Here is a 19193-nt window from a genome sequence, read left to right as displayed (position 1 = left end):
TCATAGAAGGATCTTATTTCATTGTCAAATCTGAAAGTAAGTCTTGCTGGGTATAAGATTCTTGGTTGGCATCCCTTTTCTTTCAGGGCTTGGCAAATGTTGTTCCAGGCCCTTCTAGCTTTTAGGGTCTGGATTGAAAAATCTGCTGATATTCTTATTGGTTTCCCCCTGAATGTAATTTGATTCTTTTCTCTCACAGCCTTTAAAATTCTGTCTTTATTTTGTATGTTAGGTATTTTCATAATAATGTGCCTTGGTGCAGATCTGTTGTAATTTTGTATATTTGGAGTCCTATAAGCCTCTTGTACTTGGTTTTCCATTTCATTCTTCAGATTTGGGAAATTTTCTGATATTATTTCATTGAATAGATTGTTCATTCCTTTGGTTTGTTTTTCTAAGCCTTCCTCAATCCCAATAATTCTTAAATTTGGCCTTTTCATGATATCCCATAATTCTTGTAGATTCTGTTCATGATTTCTTACCATCTTTTGTGTTTGGTCAACTGTTTTCAAGATTAAATATTTTGTCTTCAATATCTGAGGTTCTGTCTTCCAGGTGTTCTATCCTATTGGTTATGCTTTCTATGGAATTTTTAACTTGGTTTTTTGTTTCCTTCATTTCAAGGATTTCTGTTTGGTTTTTCTTCAATATCTCTAACTCTTTATTGAAATGATCTCTTGCTTCCCGTATTTGCTCCTTTAACTGTTGATTGGTGCAATCATTTAATGCCTGCATTTGCTCTTTCATCTCCTCGTTTGCTTCCCTGATTGTTTTAATTATGTACATTCTGAACTCCCTTTCTGACATTTCTTCTGCTGTGCTATCATTTGGTTTTATTGATATAGTATCTAGGTTTGTTTCAGGCATTTTCTTCCCTTGTTTTCTCATATTGGTCAGATGTCAGTGGGACTCTGTGATATTGCAGAATTCTTCTATTGGTTTATAGTGTCCCTGTAGATTTCCAGTGTATCACCTTCCTTCCTTCAGTAGCCTGAAATCTTGGAGTAACTTGATAATGCAGCACTTCCAAGGAAAGCTGCTCCTAGGCCGCTACTGGTTCCAGGACTTGGAGCTGACTCTGTGTGGAAAGGCTCTCACTGGGGGGCCTGCTCCAAGAAGCTAGCCTAGAAAGGCGCTTCCCGCTGGAGGGGGCCGGGCTGCGGGCTGCTTGGGGAAGTCCCTGGCTGCCTTGTCCTGGTCCCTGAAGCAACCTGCGGGCAGGAACTTGCCGCCCTGGTTCAGGGACTTGAAGCTTGGTTCTGTGCAGAAAGGCTCTCACTGGGGGGCCTGCTCCGAGATGCTGGAGAATCTGGCCCTGTGGGAGGAGCCCACCGCTGGAGTGCGCAGAGCTGCCTGAGGAAGACTCTAGCTGCTCTGCCCTACTCTAATAAGCCACCCGAATCCGGGCCTGCCACCTGGGTAGTGCTTCACCGGGTGGGGGAGACTCACCCTCTGGCTCTGTTTTAGTCCGAATCTCTCAGTGCCTCCCCTTTTTGAATCCTGGGTTCTGGAGCGACTGGAGATACAGTCACCCTCTAGTCCACCATCTTGGATCACCATAAATGTGAAATTAAATTGACAAAATTGCACTTTGTACATATGTGAATATATCATAGTGAATTCCATCTTTGTGTATACTTATAAAGCATCAATTAAAAAAATAAATAAATAGATGGAAAACCAATGGAAAAGAAGGGGGTAAGTGGAGGGAGGAGGGAAGGGAAAGAGGAAGCACTGAGAACTAAAATGTACCACATTATATTCCATGCCTTATATTCCATCTATATTTGTTAAAATGAACCCCATTGTTGTGTATAACTATAGTATACTACTAAAAACATTAAAAAGCAAAACGAAATTTTTAAAAATGCCAGAAGTCCCAGAAGATTTGGATCAACTCACAGAATTGTAATACAGTCAATTCGATTAAAAAGACCAATTGTTGGATTGATGTGGCTGCATCTTATCAGACTTTCGAGGCCCTCCTTCCAGGCTTGGAGTTGTCATGCTCTTGAGGAACACTTGAGCTTCTGTACATGAAGCCCCTTCCTTGCCAGGGAACCAGAAGGTGGGAAAGCTGTGGCACTGGAGGGTAGGTTGTTTCTGCTGCTGAAGAATGGGGCTATTTGAAGTCTGGCTTCAGGACTTGGAATTTTAGACCTCGTCAATGGCCCAGGTCAGGGTGAGGCTCCCCTCAAAACTGCAAACACACAGTCCTTTCTAGTCCTCTCTGGCCACCTTGTGCTAATCACACTGAAACTTTTGTTTTACACTTCTTTCAAAGTTCATTTGAAAGCCAAAAAACTCCATTCAGAGAAAGGATAGTTCATGGCAAATACAGGTGTCTAATAATGGTTTTATAATAAATAAAAATGAATGAATGAATAAGGTAAATCTGAGTAATGCTCTGATAATGGAGACTACCAGCACAATTTAAGAAGAAGCAAAAAGAAAACATGTTACTTCTACTTGAGCTTTTGCTGAGCTGTGCTTAGAAAATAGTCATTTCCCCATATTTGCTTCAAATTCGAACAACTTTCTATTGGAGCCAGTCTTAAGTCTGGGAATACAAAACAGTGAAAAGGAGGGAAAAAGTCCCTGAAGAGAGGGTGGGGTGGTGGCTCAGCGGTAGAGCACTGGCCCAGCAGGTGTGAGCCACTGGGTTTGATCCTCAGCGCCACATAAAAGTAAAGTTCTGGTGTTCCTCTCCAACTAAAAATAAATAATAATAATAATAAACCCCTTAAAGGACACATGGCAGTCCGGCACTCTTATCGGCTGGCCTTCCCATCAGGTAGGTGAAAACGGAAAGTGAGCCCTTTAAAATACGAAAATTGTAAGAGTTTCCCAATCCAATGGAACCTTGAGAGGAACTGTGCTTATGAGGAGAACTAAGCAAAAAGTGGTAATGATAAGGAAAAGAAAACAAAGGCTGGGAAGGGCAGAATCTCAACTTCATCTTGGCAGAGAAAAAGGAAAGTGAGTCAAAACGCATCAGGTCCCTGGGGTCACCCCCTTGCCATGGATGCAGGAGGAAGCCAAGATGTGGGCGAGAGGCTGGCAGTACCAGGTGAACATCCACACTAGGTTCCGCTTGGCTCTGGGGTGATGTTTACATGGGAGGATTTAATATTCTCTGGCCCAATGGGTTGGGATATTTGGAGAACAGCGAGAGAAAGTTCAAGGACAGGAGTCAAAATTTCTCAAGAAAGAGCAAGAATATAGACATCCGTGCTCCTAAGGGAAACCATCAGATGAGCCTTACTGTCTGTCTTGAATGCCCAGCAACAACTCCCATTCTTCTCACAGAACTTTGATTTTGGATGGAGAAACACTTTTCTATCCACTGAAAGCATTGTGCTGGGCTGTCCATCAGGTTGTGTATCCAGGTCTTGGCATGCAGTGGTAGAGATCAATGGATATACTTATTGAATAAATGAATTTTCCAGCTCTCCCCTGGTTAAGACAAGGGGACAATTTTCTCCTGAGAGTTGGCTCTTAAGTAAAACATAGACTAAAAATTGCCAGAAACAGATTCCATCTGGCAGAAATGCCTAATAAGAAACTATACATTTTTGGTTCCTGGTTCCTGGATCCTGGGATTCTTCTCTCATGGTTTTTGTCCTTTCCAAGCCAGGTGCCCTATCTTTCCCTTTTATTCTAAAACCTATCATGTGTCCTCCCAATAAACTCTCCCTCTGCTTGAGTTATCCAAAGTTCATTTCTCCTGTTTTTAAACCAAGAACCATGACAGACACACATTTCCCAGCTAGCCCCCATGGAACACACCAATTATTATCCCCAAATACGGGCTTGGTAATAAGAAGGTTAGTGGAAGTTTATGGATTTTTTTTTCTACTTTTGTTTCTGGTTGATCTCACCAAGTACACTCAGGGCAGGAGCTTGAGGAGCTAAAATAAGAAATGTCAGTTATTTGCATTCCCCTATAATAACCCTTTATTATTGTATCCATTGTTCAATGTATATTAGAGTTACATGTATTTATGTCAAGAAACCACTTGTTTCTAGATTATTTTCAAAGAGTACATTTTCAATTTACCAATTTTCAAAGTCCTTCCTCAATTCCACAGATTTCCCCTTATCTTCATGTCCAATCAAGAATAGCTTGAAACAAAAATAAGATCATATGTAACTTATAGTTTCAACTAACTATGTAAAGAGCATATCTAAACAAGTCCTAGCACCATCTCTTTTAAAAAATATAGCTTAAATGCCAGGGTTGTTTTTTTTTTTAATTTAATATTTAGTAGCCTAGTTACTTTTTATAAAAAATCCTAAAAAAATATGATCACTGCTATCTTGCTTTCAACTGATTACTTTTTAGTAGTTCAAAAACAGTCACTGAAAGTTTTGATTTTGCCATGATTTTAATACCTAATACAGTTCTGATCACTTAACAGATGTTTTAAAAATAGAAGTGAAATTCATGAACAAAGAAATTTGCCTTCAATTGTGGGGCAATTTTGGTTGAACTGTTACTAAGAGATGGTTAAAGAGAATCTATTGTGTAAGCCATTTTTAAGTTAGAGGACATAGGTATCACAGAAATTGGATATTTTTCATGCTTCCATAAACTTCCACAAAAGTTTAGAGTACTGAAATGGTCCTGTAGAGAAGGAAAGCCTGAATTGCTACCTAGGATGACACCGTAGTAGGATTTATACCCCCAAACTCCCCACCCTTGCCCTTGATTAGGCTTTCTCTGAAACTGCATCCTTCCTTGGTTCCTTCCCCTCCCCTATTTTATTCCTCTTGTTACCTTATGTGTTTTTCTTGGAAAGCAGCAGAATTCCTCTCTCATGTTCTGCTTCTTATAAATTCAACCTAAGACAATGATGTGCTACTAACCTGAACAGAAATATTACCTAACAATACCCATGAATTTCATTGCCAGAGAATTTTAAATTTTATCAAATATGTTGATGACTACAAAGGATATATCATCACTGTAACAGAATCAATACAGATAAATGACAAGTGTATTGAGGGTCTTTTTGATAGACACTATTCACCTTGAATTCTTTTCACAATCTTCTTAGATAAGCATTATCATTCACACTTCCAAAATGAAAAACATTAAGACTCAACATGTTGAATAACTTACCCAGAGTCAGATAACCAGTTCATCACTATTTTGAGCGCTTCCTGAGAGGTCTCACAGGTTGATCATAAATATCACAAAGTACTTTGACAGAAAATGGCAACATCTCTTTCACTTCCTGTTCTTCAGTACTTGTGAGATAAAGTGTTAAGTGCTCACTTCAGAAACAACTGACATGTCTTAAAGCTTACCTATGAGATCTAAAGCAGGTTTCTTTAAAAAAGAAAAACTAGTTTCAGCTACATGAACTTTGTTAATTATCAAAAACAAATTAACCTCTCATAGCCAAAAAGAGGGAGCAATGTTGTCCAAATGGTATTTTAGCTTTAGAAGCAGCTAAAAATTGAAGCAGGTAAACAGCACCTAACCAACTTAAAGAAATACCAAAGTGCCTTTGTTAGGGAACTGGCTGGGGCAATTATGCACAGCTTTACCAGCTGTCAGGCTCAGACAATCGTGCTCCTTGAAAATTCTGTGTGCTCTTTCAGCAACAAGGTTATTTCAACCTCTTCTCAGCCTATTTTTATTTTGGCCTGGCCTAACTCCCAGAATAATCACCTCCTAAGTTCAGTTCTCATCAAGAAAAGCTACACTCTACTCAGGCAACCTGTGTTAGCTTTTGCTCAACTGTGACCAAAGTACCTGACACGAGCAACTTAAAGGAGGAAAGATTTATTTTGGCTCATGGTTTCAGAGGTTTCAGTTCATGGTCAGTGCGCTATTGCTTTGGACCTAAGGTGAGGCGGAACATCATGATAGAAGGATGTGGTAGAGGAAAGCTGCTCAGCTTATGACAGCTTGGAAGCAGAGAGAGAAATAAAGAGGAAAGGGCTAGGGACAAGAAATAGTCCCCAAAGTCACACCCCCAGTGACCTACTTTCTCTAACCATGCCCACCTGCCTACAATGACTATCCAGTAGTTCATCCAAATTATTAATCCTTTAAATGGATTCATCTACAGATGAGCTTAGAGCCCTCATGATCCAATCATTTCCTAAAAGCACCACCACTGGACATCACTGCATTGCATTCAGCACATGAGTTTTTGGGGAACATTCCAGATCTAAAGCCAATACACACATGGTTCAGTCCTCAGATAGTAGTATTTTTAAAAGGACAATCTAAGAAGACAACAATATTTATAATAGATATTCATGTGCTAAGTGAAATAAGCCAAGCACCAAAGGACAAATATTGGATGATTCCACTCTTGTGAAGATACCTACAATAGTCAAGTCCACAGAGGCAGAAAGTGGAATAATGGTTACCAGGGGTTGAGGAAGGGGAGCACAGTGTTATTGCTTAGCAAGTACAGAATATCAGTTTGGGATGATGAAAATGTTCTGGAAATGGATAATGGCAACGGTTGCACAATGATGTGAATGAACTGAATGTCATTGAAATGTACACTTTAATAAGGTTAAGATGGGAAATTTTGTGTAACATATATTTTTCCATGATTTTTTAAATTCAGTGCTTTTCATGTATCTGTTAAAAGGACATTAATAAGACTCTAATCCAGAATAGTCTCATTCTTACCAAGTATTTTTAAAAATCCTATTCCTAATTTTTTTCAAAACCCACACTTATGAACATCTCTCCTCCAGTCCCACTCACAACCTTCTTAATATCCCTCCCTGGCCACTACCTGTGTCTTCTTCCTTGCCTACTTTTCCTCATGAGTCTATATCATGGAAGCACAAGAGACACAACCTTCATCTAGGGTCAGTGAAAGGAAAAAAAAAAAAAATCAGCAAGTAAGGTCCTCTGTAGCAGGCAGAAGAGAAAGGTTAGAAATAGTCACCCATAGTAATTTTAATTTCATCACAATTTTTGCTTACTCTCTCTAAGCTTCAAGTGCTTTCAGAGTCTGAGTTTTGTGAACAAATCTGTACTCCCCTTATCCACTGACATTTATGATCTCAGAATCTTCACTCAAATCGCATTGCAGTCCCGTTTATCCTTTGCTCACACACTGGCTAGAGTTTTTGAGCAGTGTTTCTAAACTCCAGCTGAACATTAAAATCACCTGGGTGCTTGTTAAAGTCCAGGCCTCAATAGGACCTAAAGGTGGGGACCCAGGTAACCATATTTTTAAAAATTCCCAATGTGCAGTTAAGTTTGACAATCAGTGTTTTAGGGAAATGCATCTCAAACTTTAATGGGCACATCAGTTAAGTGGAGATCTTGTTAAAAGATCTCAGTCTCATTCAAGAGGTCCGGGGGGAGCTCTGAGGTGTGGCATTTCTAATGAGTTGCAAGGTAATGCTGAATTGGCTGTTCCTGGACCTCACTGTGAATAGTGAGACTTCGGGGAACAAGAGTCATTCAGGTTTCCTTTCTTAATGGAGCATTTATTACAATAATACACAGTCAGTGATGGTGAAGTCACAAACGGGCCTCCCAGCAGAACAGGCCTGGGAGATGCTTGAGACAGCTGTGGTGGCCTGAGGAGAGTAGCTGCCCCTCAGCCACAGGTGTTCCTTGGGCTGATTCGGCTGCTCTGCCTCTGCTGCTAGGCTGGAATAGGTGGGAGCCCCGACTCAACCACCTCTCACTTCAGGGTCTTAGCATGTTACTCGCTTCTCTAAACTTTAGTGTCCTTGGGTCTGAAATGAGGATAATAATGTCAACGATTTCATTGTGATATCATGCAGATTAAATGAATGATCATGCTCAGCTCTGGACGGAGGACTGCCATTACACATGCCTGTCTTTATTTCTGCCCTTACTGTCAACACAGAAACAGCTTATTAATTCTCTATCCATGTCTGCTTATGGATTCAGCTAACTGGTGACTTCTCTCTGTAAGCTTTTCACCTCTGTCCCTGATACCAACTGCTAACTCTCTCTTCTAGTTCAAGTTGACTTTCCTCAGAAGTAAATTTGATTGATTCAAATCCACTCTACGCAATCCCAGTAAGAATCTGCATTTATACCAAAGTGGTAGACCAAAGTGAAGTTATAAATTGGCTCCCCTTGATTAGGATTTGATTTATACTAGCTTACAACATATATAGCTTATATTATGTTATTTCTGAGAGCTTCATATGTATAGCTTATGAGGATATGGCAGGCAATCTGAAACTTCCCAGGAGAGGGTAATTGTAAGCACGTTGCTTGACTTTTCAAATACACTCAAAATATTTATTAAACATCTAATATGTGCAAAGCATTCATTGAAGATCTATCCCTAGAGTGCAGGTAACACCTGTGTTTCTCTGTTCTCTATTTGAAGGACAATGCACCCAGAGTCTCAATCTCTCTCATATAGCTGATGTATTAGTCTGTTTTCTGTTATTATAACAAAATACCTGAGGTTAGAAAACATTTAAAAAGGAGTTTATTTAGCTCACAGTTTTGGAGGCAATGGTTTTTACAAGGGCCTACCTAACTGAATCATATTGTGGCAGATGGCATCCTGGTGGGAGTGCATACTGAAAAGAAATCACAAGTCAAGATAGGAAACCAGAGCACCTTAGATCAGAGGCTAACTGGGGTGTCCCACAAGAACTACGTCAATCCCTTCTGAAGAAATCCCCCCATGCCCTGAAGACCTCCCACTAGGCCCTACCTCTTACAAGTCCCATCAGCTCTTACCATTGCACTCAGGACCAAGCTACCAACACATGAACTCTTGGGGAACACACTTAAACTATATCTAAACCCTTGCAGATGGAAAATGGAAAATACTACAAGTTTTGCTTTTTAAATACAGTTTTTTGGTTTTTAATGAATTTCGTGCTCAGAAACGCTTCTCCAAAAAAGACGAGGACAACATCCTCAAAGCTCACAACTTGGTAAGGGGTATAGCTAACATTGTTTGAGTGCTAGGTACAACCAGGCACTATTTTAATGCTTTTTGTGGCTTAACACAGTTAATCTTCACAACAACCCCAAAATGTTGGTATTATCTCCATTTTGCAAAAAAGGGAAACTGAAGCTTCAAGATTAGAAACATGGTCAGTTCACATAATTTGTAAGTAGCAAAGCTAGAGATCAGGCCCCAGGGCCTGCCACAGAGCCTGCACTCTATCTGTTCTCTGCTTCAGTTCTGGCTTCTTCAGAGTCTGCCAGACTTACGGAGGCACAACCACTACATTAACATATACCTATCTTGTTTTTGCAGAGATGGTTGACAAACTGCAACATTCTTATGTACACCCAGGAGAAACAGGATAAGATTCCTAGCCTTCTAGCAGAGACCTAAAAGGATAAGCTTGTGATCCCTTTAGTTTATGTCAAAAAGCAAATCATTTGCAAACTTCAGCATGATTAATATTACTTGCAACCTAACACATTTTAAAATTTCTGCTTTCTCATTTCCTTTAAAATCTGGGACAAGATAGGGATGTCTACTCTCACCACTCCTATTTAATATAGTGCTAGAAATTCTAGCCAGAGCAATTAGATAAGAGAAGGAAATAAAAGGTAAAAATAGGAAAGGAAGAAGTCAAATTATCACTATATTCCAATGATATGATCCTTTACCTAGAAGATCCAAAAAACTCCACCAGAATACTCCTAGAATTAACAAACCAATTTGGCAAAGTAGCAGGTTACAAAAACAACATTCAAAAATCAATAACTTTCTTGTATACCAACAATGAATCTGCTAAAAAAATCAAGAAAATAATTCCATTCACAATAGCCTAAAAAAAAAGTAGGAATAAATCTAACCAAGGAGGTAAAAAACCTCTACAACAACTATAGAACATTGAAAAACAGAAACTGAAGAAAACCTCAAAAGATGGAAAGATCTCTTATGCTCATGTATAGGCTGAATTAATATTGTTAGATGATCATAGAATCAAAAGCAATATAAGGTTCAATGCAATCCCCATCAAAACACCAAAGAGATTCCCCACAGAATTAGAAAAAACAGTCCTAAATAAAAGACCCAGAATAGTCAAAGCAATTCTAAGTCAAAAAAGCAATGTTGGAGGCATCGCAATACCTGACTTCAAATTGGACTACAGAGTTATAGTAACAAAAACTGCATGGTACTAGCATAAAAATAGACACATAGACCAATGGTACAGAATAGAACACACAGAAACAAATCCACACAGATAAGAGTCATCTGATCCTTAACAAAGGTGCCAAAAAACATGCATTGGAGAAAAGATAGCCTTTTTGACAAGTGATTCTGGGAAAACTGTTTATATATATATGTAGAAAAATGAAACAAGACCCTTATCTTTTACCTGGCATGAAAATCAACTCAAAAAGGATCAAAGATCTTGGAATTAGACCACATACTGTGCAACTCCTAGAAGAAAATATAGGATCTGCACTCCAGTTTTTAGGCACAGGCAAGGACTTTCTCAGTGGGACCCCTAAAGCTCAGGAAATAATGTCAAGAGTTAATAAATGGGATGGTATAAAATTATAAAACTTCTGCACAGCAAAGGGAACAATTAGGAATGTGAAGAGAGAATCTACAATTGCAGAAAATCTTTGCTAGCTACTCTTCTGACAGAGGATTAATATCTAGAATATATAAAGAGCTCAAAAAAACTTTACACCAAAAAATAAAATAACCCAACTCATAAATTGGCAAAGGAATTAAACAGGCCCTTCTCAAAAGGAGAAATACAAATGACCAACAAATATATGAAAAAGTGTCCAACATCATTAGCAATTAGGGAAATGCAAGTCAAAACTACATAGAGATTCATCTAATACCAGTCAGAACAGCTGTCATCAAGAATACAAACAATAATAAACACTGGAGAGGATGTGGAGAAGAAGGAAAACGTTCACACTGTCGGTGGCATTGTAAATTAGTACAAACACTATAGAAATCAGTGTGGAGGTTCCACAAAAGATTAGGCATGGAACCACCATATGGCCCAGCTATACTACTCCTCAGTATTTATCCTGAAGAATTAAAGTCATCGCAATCCACAATAGCCAAACTATGGAACTAGCCTAAATGTACATCAACTGATGGATTAAGAAAATAATGCTATAAATACACAATGGAGCTTTATTCACCCATAAAAAAATTAAATTGTCATTTGCAGGAAAATGGATGGAACTTGAGAACATTATGTTAAGCGAAATAAGCTAAGCTCGGAAGGTCAAAGGACATGTTTTCTCTCATGCAGAAGCTAAGAGAGAAAAGAAAAAGAAAGGTGGTGAGGCTCTCATGAAAATCAAAGGGACATCAGCAGAGGAAAGGGACCAAGAGGTGGAAACAGGGAGGGAGGGGGCAAGTGCTAGGGAGTGATATTGGCCAAATTATATCATTATATTGTGTGCTTGTACAAATATGTAACACCAGATCTCATCATTACATCCAACTATAATGCACCAATTAAAAAAAAGAAAATAATTTAGTCTTATAAAAAAGAAAAAAAATTAGTCTTAAAAAAATTCTGGCAGACACACTTTTTTTGACTAAATTTTTTTCTTTTTTTAAGACTCAAATTTTTTCTTTTTTAAAATGGGTTCATTATAGCACAATGTAATAAAGAAAATTCTACTTTCTTGAATATACATGTTATGATGATTTTTTTCCTCCTTTTTTTTTTTCTTTGCCTAGTATCCAAAGCTGACTTGTACATTTGGGAAGGACCCATTATGTAGCTTCCCAAAGACTAGATTCTTGCTTTCCCTCTCCTCTTGTCAGCCTATCTAGGTTAGATATGTGACCTACACTTGAGCCAGACAGTATTCCTGTCTAAAACTTGAATACCAAGAAATGAAGTGAGTGGAGTATTCATCCTGAGGAGAGTAAGAACAGCATCAGTTATGAGAGGTAGCTGTAGTATTGCTTCTACTGAATATTGCTGGCAGGAGTTTGGCTGAGGCCTTCTGCCTAACTTTTTTTTTTTTTTTTTACTGTAAACAAGTGGGGTACAACTTGTTTCTCTATTTGTACATGAAGTAGAGGCATGCCATTTGTGTAATAATACATTTACATAGGGTAATGGTGTTTGATTCATTCTGTTATTTTTCCTTCCCCCCACCCTTCCCACCCTTCTTTTCCCTCTATACAGTCCCTCCTTCCTCCATTCTTGCCTCCCTCCCACTTCCCATTATGTATCATCATCCGCTTATCAGCAAAATCGTTCGTCCTTTGGATTTTTTGAGATTGGCTTATCACACTTAGCATGATATTCTCCAATTTCATCCATTTGCCTGCAAATGCCATAATTTATCATTCAAATGCCATAATTTATCATTCTTTATGGCTGAATAATATTCCATTGTATATTTATACCACAGTTTCTTTATCCACTCATCAATTGAAGGACATCTAGGTTGGTTCCACAATCTGGCTATTGTGAATTGAGCAGCTATGAACATTGATGTGGCTGCATCACTGTAGTATGCTGATTTTTAAGTCCTTTGGGTATAGGCCAAGGAGTGGGATAGCTGGGTCAAATGGTGGTTCCATTCCAAGCTTTCTAGGAATCTCCATACTGCTTTCCAGAGTGGCTGCACTAATTTGCAACCCCACCAGCAATGTATGAGTGTACCTTTTTCCCCACATCCTCACCAATACCTATTGTTGCTTGTATTCTTGATAATCGCCATTCTAATTGGGGTGAGATGAAATCTTAGGGTAGTTTTGATTTGCATTTCTCTTATTACTAGAGATGTTGAACATTTTTTCATATACCTGTTGATTGCTTGTAGATCTTCTGCGAAGTGCCAGTTCATATCCTTAGCACATTTGCTGATTGGGTTATTTGTATTCTTGGAGTAGAGTTTTTTGAGTTCTTTATATATTCTGGATATTAGTGCTCTATCTGAAGTATGAGTGGCAAAGATTTTCTCACACTCTGTAGGCTCTCTCTTCACATTGCTGATAGTTTCCTTTGCTGACAGGAAGCTTTTTAGTTTGAATCTATCCCAGTTGTTGATTCTTGCTTTTATTTCTTGTGCTATGGGAGTCCTGTTAAGGAAGTCTGATCCTAAGCTGAAATGTTGAAGATTTGGACCTACTTTTTCTTCTATAAGATGCAGGGTCTCTGGTCTGATTCCAAGGTCTTGATCCATTTTGAGTTGAATTTTGTGCAGGGTGAGAGATAGGGGTTTAGTTTCATTCTGTTGTATGGATTTCCAGTTTTCCCAGCAACATTTGTTGAACAGGCTATCCTTTCTCCATTGCATGTTTTTGGCACCTTTGTCTAGTATGAGAAAATTGTATTTATTTGGGTTTGTGTCTGTGTCCTCTATTCTGTACCATCGATCTACCTGTCTATTTTGGTGCCAATACCGTGCCATTTTTGTTACAATTGCTTTGTAGTATAGTTGAAGTTCTGGTATTGCAATACCTCCTGCTTCACTCCTTCTGCTAAGATTGCTTTAGCTCTTCTGGGTTTCTTATTCTTCCAGATGAATTTCATGATTGCTTGATCTATTTCTGTGAGGTACGTCACAAGGATAGTGGAAACATTCCTTAACATTGTAAAGGCCATCTACACTAAACCCATGGCCAGTATCATTCTAAATGGTGAAAAACTGAAAGCATTCCCCCTAAAAACTGGAACAAGACAGGGATGCCCTCTTTCACCCCTTCTATTCAACATCGTCCTTGAAACTCTAGCCAGAGCAATTAGACAGACCTAAGAAATTAAAGGGATATAAATAGGAAAAGAAGAACTCAAACTATCCCTATTTGCTGATGACATGATTCTGTATTTAGAGGAACCAAGAAATCCCACCAGAAAACTTTTAGAACTCATAAGTAAATTCAGTAAAGTAGCAGGTTATAAGATCAATGCTCATAAATCTAATGCATTTTTATACATAAGTGATGAATCCTCAGAAAGAGAAGTTAGGAAAACTACCCCATTCACAATAGCCTCAAAAAAAAAAGAAAATACTTGGGAATCAAGCTAACAAAAGAGGTGAAAGACCTCTACAATGAGAACTACAGAACACTAAAGAAAGAAATTAAAGAACACCTTAGAAGATGGAAAGATCTCCCATGTTCTTGGATAGGCAGAATTAATATTGTCAAAATGGCCATACTACCCAAAGTGCTATACAGATTCAATGCAATTCCTGCCTAACTTCTTTATCATGTTAGTTTCCATAATGAAGTACCACAAACTGAATAGCTTAAAACAATAGAAATTTATTTGCCTGCAATTCTAGAGGCTAGAAGTCTGAAATCAAGATATCAGCTAACATGTGTTCTCTCTGAAAGTTCCAAGAATCCTCTTCAACCTGTTCTGGCTTCTGGTGGTTGCTGACAACCCTTGGCATCCCTTTGTTTGTGGTGGCATAACTTGAATCTCTGTCTCCATCTTCACATGAACTCATATTTTTTTTTATTGGGGAGGCTACTGAGGATTTAAAATCCCAGGGGCAATTTAACACTGAGCTACATCCCCATCCCTTTTTATTTTTCTTTGTGAGACAGGGTCTTGCTAAGTTGCTTAGGGCCTTGTTAAGTTAATGAGGCTGGCCTTAAAATTATGATCCTCTTCTCTCAGCCAATCCCAAGCCACTGGGATTATAGGCATGCAACCATTGTGCCCGGCATAGCCTCACATTTTAACTTGATTACATTTGCAAAGACCCATTTTCTGAATAAGGTCACCTTAATAATTATCAAGGATTAGAACTTCAGCATATTTTGGTGTGGGTTGCAGAGGTCACAATTCATCTCTTAACATGCATATCCCTGGTGATTTTCTGGACCCGGATCTCCATTCACCTCAGTGATCATGTGGGACAGCTACTATCTTTATTATAAAATCTTTTCCAACATAAATTGGTAGAATTTGTTTTACTGCTTACAACTAGTCTCCACCGAGTGTTCACTAGGGATGAACAGAACTATAACCTTCTGACAGGAAAGACCCATTTGCTTTAAGGACAAGGTAAAGATTCCCATCCTATTCCCTGAATCAAGTAGATTGAGAGAACAGTGGCTCAAGCCATGTTAAAGGATTCACACTAACCAGTCCCAAACCTCATTACCGAAACGCCCGCAGATCCTTTACTAAGTTATGAGTTTGTTCTCAAGCTGCATTGCACTCTGATGGAGAATTCAGCTAATTTTTGCCTTTGGCCAATGGATGGTGTGAGGCCTGTTTCAGTGGAAAGGTCCCCGCTGCTTGCATCAGATCCCAGTCTGTATAATTTTCATCAAGTCATGAGTGACACCACAGGGACTAACCAACATTTCAATTGTGTTTGGTCTAAAGTTTCCAAAGCCTCATCAATGCTATTAGGAACAATGACATTATGAAAGAGTTGCAGAGGAAATAAAACATTATGGGGTTCTAAGAAACATGGTAATAAAAGCCAGCTGAATTTAAAAAGACAAATCTATGTCATAGACTTCAAGGAAATAAAAACACATTACATTTTTTTTACTAAATCAACTTCACAAATGGCCATTAGAAGTGTGGCAGTATTACTTTTTGATTTCCCCTGCTTCAGTTCCTTTTATGACCTTTCTCTTTCCACCTTTCCCACAATGGAATAGTGATAGGGCTTGAGACCACAGAAGCTTGGAACTGCCTCAAGCTATCTTTGCTATCTTGGGTAGAAAGCCTATGTTAGAATGAAGCCAAGTCAGGAAAGAAGAATCTGAGAGACACAAAGGTATTATTTCATTTGCATTCCTGGATCCAGCCATACCTAAAAATATCCATTAAACTTCCAAGATATTTGGGCCCATAAATTCCTTTTGCTTGTTTGTTTAAGCTAGTTGAAGTTGAAGTTTCAGTCTTACAAATGATGATATGCTATCAAGTATCCATATCTACTTTGACCTAATTTCCTTGGACTGCTGTGGGCAAGGGAATATTATGTTGAATGGAGCACAGATTTCAACAGGAATGGTGGTTTCTGAATTTCATCTAGTATGCTATTGGAAACATGTGCATGTACAGACACACACACGACTAAGTCGAGAAGCATCTTAATATAGCAATCTTTGAGCAAATGTGCATTATTGAATTATGATTATAATTAAGGGTATGGCCTATAGGAAGCAAATTGCCTAACTAAAGTAGAAAAGTCTTCTATTCCACCTGATACAAGCCCAGAACATCACTGCCTTACCCCAATAAGGCAACGGCGTGAGAATTTACCTTCCTGAGTTTCAGCATTTTCTTGTCTCATAACTAAGCACATTCACAGATGACATGTGGGTAACATGGATCCCAGCTAAATCAAACCCCTTAATTGTCCCAATCCAATTTTTCTAAAACCCATGGGACTGTCCTAAACTTTCTCATTTATTTGCATATTTATTCAACAAATAAGTACTGGGCACTCACTATGTGCCAAACTCAGATGTGGACATGGGGAATTCAGCAATGAACAGACCATGACAAGCCTCTATTCTTGTAAAATTTCTGCTCTGCTGGGAGAAGAGAGACAATAGAAAAAATTTAAAATACTTACTTTTATGTCAGATGGTGATAGATGTTATGGAGAATGGTTACATGGAATATAAAGGATAGATGTTCAGAGTAGATGGCTCTTTCATTATGGTGAAATAATGAGTCATGTAATTCTCTGTGGGAAGAGCATGCCAGGCCAAGGGAACAGCATATGCAAAGGCACAGAAGCCAAGAATGGCTCCAAGGCCCGGTGAGCTGGAGTAGAAGGATTGGGGGACAGTGTGATAGAAGATGAGGTAGGATAAGTATTGGAGGGGGGCAAGGTGATGGCGAAAATTTAGAGCATTTGGAGACCACTGTGAGAATTTTGTTTTATTCCAAGCCAGACTTTTTTAAAAAAATCACTGAGAGGTTGGTTGTGAGCAAAAGAGACCCATAATCTGGCTCAAAGTTTTCAAGACTGTTCTGTCTGTTATGTTGAGAACAGAACTGGTGGTAAAAACAGAAGCAAGAAAGACACCAGGGAGACCATGCATATAGCAGTGGGGATGGTACAAAGTGGTTGAATTCTGGATATATTTTGACCATACAGACACTCACAGAATGGGTTGTAAGCAAAAGTTCTCATAAATGTCTCCTATAGTATTGTCCTGGCAATTGAAGAAGTGGAGTTGACAGGAACTTTGATGTAGACAAAGGAAAGCACAGATTTAGAAAAGGGGGAGGAATCAGCAGGGTAGTCATAGACATTCTACCTTTGAGATGCTACCAGATACCCACGTAGAACAGACTTAGCAAGTCTGAGGGCAAGGGGAAATTTCTGGGCTGAAGACATGAATTAGGTGTTCATCAGAGTATAGATGAAATTAAATTCATGAAGCTGGATGAGACCATCTAAGAAATGGGTTCGTTCAGAAGAGAAGAGGTCTCAGGATGAAATCCCTGAGCCATCTGATGGTTAGAGGTTGAAGAGAGAAGGAGGAACCAGCAAAGGAGGATGAGAAGGAACAGTAAACAATGTAGGATGAGAACCAAAGGTGTCTCAGAACCCAGGGGAGGGAAGAAAGAAAAACTACCAACATTTCAAAAAAGAAAGAGTAGTCGATGGAAGCAAATGCTGTGACAAGTCAGCCAACTTTGGGACTATCAACTAACTGTTGGATTTTGCTATAGGGAAATCGTTGGAATAGATTTTAAAAACAGTAGGAGGAGCACATTGGAAACAGTGAGTAGAGACAACCTTTTTGAGGAGTTTGCTACATATAACAACAGAGAAGTGGCGTGCAGCAGATGCTTCCCTTAGAGCAGAAGAGTCAAAGCACTGCTGGCCTTGATTTTCAGTATAAATAGGGAGAAATCGGGATCTTTCTATCCTTTTGAACTTTTGAGCTTTAAGCAGGAGGTGTCAGAAAAGTTACTAAAGGAATAACTGGCTTGTGGCTTATTTAAAAACAAGCAAGCAAGCAAACAAGAAAATACATAAGTGAAGAAGTGGAACAGTAGTTGAAGAGAACAGGCGCCATAGAACCCTGGGGCAGCATAAAGGGCTTGTGTAGGTGGTGGGTCATCCTACAGTGCGTGTTCAGGGTAAGGGAAGAAGAGTGCAGACGTTAGCAGTAACTTACAAGCAGGCTGATATTAAGACACAGAAGAAAACACAGGTCCACAGTTCAAATATAAAAAGTACCCAAAATCTTTAAGACAAAAAAAAGAATAGATATAGTTTGAACATATTCTTAGAAATAAAATCAGGGAATTTGGGAACTTAAAGTGAAAGTGATCTTAATGACTCCTTGTCTGAATCCTTTATTTGACAACATTTGAAAATCAGCGCCCTAGAAAATCGGCTGATTTGTCCATGATCACACACCCCATTAGTGGCAGATGCAAGTCTATGATAGTTCTCCCCAGTCTTCATCCGCTACTCTTTCCTTCCTCATTTACTGGCAGGGTGCAGTGAAATTTCAGGCTGGTCTCTTTCCCCTCGTTGCATGTCCAGGCCTTCCTTTCTCTTAATTCTGAGCCCTGTTCCTTTAGTTATCTTCTATAACAAAGTTCCCTTGTTATGTCTGAGCAACTCAGCATCCAGTGCCTCAGTCAAATGTGTACTTTATTTAAACTTCAGACTCTGCATGAGGCTAAGTCAAGAAGCCAGTGCCAGGGAAGTATGAATTAGGTTCACCTGGAAGGAAGGAAAGAGGATCGTCTCACAGAAATACTGCCACTGGTTTCCTAATCAGACAGCACCATATTTTCAGGTACTGGTGATAATGACATTGCCTTCTCTTATCCCTGCTTTTCTTCTGGCCAGAGAGGAGCTCAAGAGACTTTTCAAGCCACAAACTACATATGCTCATTGGACTAACAAATGCCAAGTCTTTGCATTAAAAAGAAAATGGATCTGAACCAACAGGCATGGGGAAAGCCTGCAGCCTGTGTCCCATCTGAATACCATTTGAACACAACTGGTTAAAGTTCTTCAAATGATGGCTTTTGTTATCTATAAAATTAAGACTAAACCAGAGATCAAGGAATTTCAACTGGAAGCTATATCCTGTCTCCAGTCTCCCATCTTGGTGTAATTTAAGTGAGTTACAGGCCCCTTTAAATTCACTTATTTAAAACAGATACTTATCCAAAGAGGCACTCTATAAACATTTGGCACATCTTGATGAGCACTTCAGTTGTCCTTCAAAGGCAGTGGAAATAACCTCAAAACCAATTACTCATGCTCTTCTCCAAGAAGT

Source organism: Sciurus vulgaris (genome assembly GCF_902686455.1).
Source record: "Sciurus vulgaris genome assembly, chromosome: 2".
NCBI lineage: Eukaryota > Metazoa > Chordata > Mammalia > Rodentia > Sciuridae > Sciurus > Sciurus vulgaris.
The sequence above is the reverse complement of the archived record's forward strand: the minus strand, read 5'-3'. Positions refer to the sequence as shown.